This window comes from Manacus vitellinus, unplaced genomic scaffold, assembly GCF_001715985.3.
Source record: "Manacus vitellinus isolate BGI_N305 unplaced genomic scaffold, ASM171598v3 scaffold_132_pilon, whole genome shotgun sequence".
In the NCBI taxonomy this organism is placed as follows: Eukaryota; Metazoa; Chordata; class Aves; order Passeriformes; family Pipridae; genus Manacus; species Manacus vitellinus.
In genome coordinates, this window is record NW_021938965.1 from 128,061 (window position 1) to 130,119 (window position 2,059).

At 53.3% G+C, this 2,059-nt stretch overlaps 1 pseudogene; it reads left to right on the forward strand.

Moving 5' to 3' along the window:
* The window catches only part of LOC108638853, a 200,105-nt pseudogene that overhangs the window by 3,392 nt on the left and 194,654 nt on the right, over nucleotides 1-2,059 (forward strand).

Sequence of the window (2,059 nt, forward strand, 5' to 3'; positions counted from 1 at the left end):
GGCTCTTCTCGCCTTTTCAGGGCTTGACACCTTCAGCAGCACTGGCAGGGGGGATGGGTCCAGCTGCCTCTTCCCAGCCTGCAAAAGTGCCCTGGCAATCCCAGAATGCGTAAATCATTGTGGCAGTTTGAGACCCTCAAAAATCCAATTTCCAAGTCCAAGACCCCCCCCTAATTTGTTTCAGTGTGAGTGGGATTTCAGACAAAACACAGCTCGGTATGGGGGGAAAGGAATTATATTACAGTTTATTACTTACACAAATAAATACTATAATACATTATATACACAATTCTAACTATCTCTCCTATGGTATAGTAATATATTTACATTAGATCAAATCCCTCCTGTCCCTCCAATAAAAGTTCAGAAGGGAAGAAGAAAAGATCCTTTTGACTTTCAGAGCAGCAGTGTCTCTCCTCTTCAAGGCAGCAGTCGTAGCCGGATTTGTTGTAGCTGGAAAATCTCTCTCTCTCTCCATTACAACACAGGGGTCTTCTCTCACCCCTCAGCCCTTCGGCTCCAATCCAAGGTCTCTCTCCTGTGGACTGTGAAAGCAGGGACAAGGCTCGCCTCTCCACAGTCATATCACAGGGTGCTGGGCACCCATGACAGCCCCTTCCTCAGGGGATTAAAGTTCCTCCTGAGTCACAATGTTTAGGGCTTTCAGTTCAGTTTTTGCCTCAAGCATTTTAGCAGAGCTCCTTTGCTCCGTCTCAAACTGTCAGCATGGCGAAGGGGGGCAGAAAGGCCTCTTCCCCCCTCCACATTCCTCCTGGCTGTCCTGGTCCAGCTCCAGAACTCTGAGCTTCTCAGCTTCTCTCTCTCTGGTTGCTGTTGCATTTCAGGACTCCCTTCAAGTGGAAGTCCACCCCCTCTGTCCAAGAGGGGTCTCAAAGGGTTTGGAGAAATAAAGTCTCTGCTGAGCCTGGTGCTCTGTCTCTCCATTGGGCATCTCTGTGTCTCTCAGCTTGGCTCTGTGCCACCTGGCTCCTGCTGACTGTCTTCTTGGCTCTCAGCCACAGCTCTCTGTTCGGTGCTGTCTCTGCCGCCGCTCCTGCTGCCCACTCACAGTGGAGAGAAACTCCCTCGGCTCTTGGCCACAGTACTTGGCCCAGTTTAACACTGTTCCGAGTTTCTACAGCCCCAGCCGGGGGGCTGGGGGGTCTTGGCCTCCAACGGGGCTCCCTGGCCCCTCTCTCTCCTCGTGGTCTCAGCCCGTGGCTGCCGCTCTTCTTTCAGCTACGTAATCTCTTCTTTTCTGGCCTGTTGTGATATGTTTAATTTTGCAGGGGTGCTGATTGGGTCAACACCAAGAACACCACCTCCTGGGGTCAACTACTTTCCAACTCCAGGGGAAAACCCTTTTTAACCCAGGACAGTCATGAACCATTTCAGTCTCTGACACTCCTCACCTTGGCCAGTCAGTTCCTGGGAACAGCCCTGGCAGCCCAGCCCCCAGGGGCACACGATGTGCTGCTGGGCTGGAGAGGACCCTCCTCAGCCTGGGCAGCAGGGCTGCAGGGGGGGATTCCCTGACCCTCCCCAGATGGGCCCTTCCTGCCCACCAGCTCCTGCTCCAAAGGGCTCCCACACAGCCTGGGCCACTTGTCCCACTTGGGCACTTGAGCTGCCCCAGGGCATCTCTGGGCAGTGGCCAGCTCTGGGACTGCTCTGGCAAGTCATGGCCTGAAGCCACGAGTGTGGAATTTAGGAGACACTTGAAACCTCTGCAGAACAGAACTCTTGGTGGCCGCTGAAGGCTTCATGAACAGCATTGCCACATCTTTTCTTTTTTTTAAATTCAACAATTTTTTGTAGGTGAACACCAGGACTATGAGACTTGGAAAGAGCAGCTTTAGACACGGGCCCGCTGCAACAGCGACTTCCAGGATCGAGCAAAGCAGAAAAACAACGGCCACTTGAGTTATTTATTGTAGGGGTTGCCCCCCCGAGCTGTGTATTTTTCCCGACCCACGGGGGTTCCGAGGGTCAGCCATGATGTTGCCTGAAAGCTGGGACTGCTCAGGGCTGGAGCGTGGCCCCAGCACAGCCTCTCCCA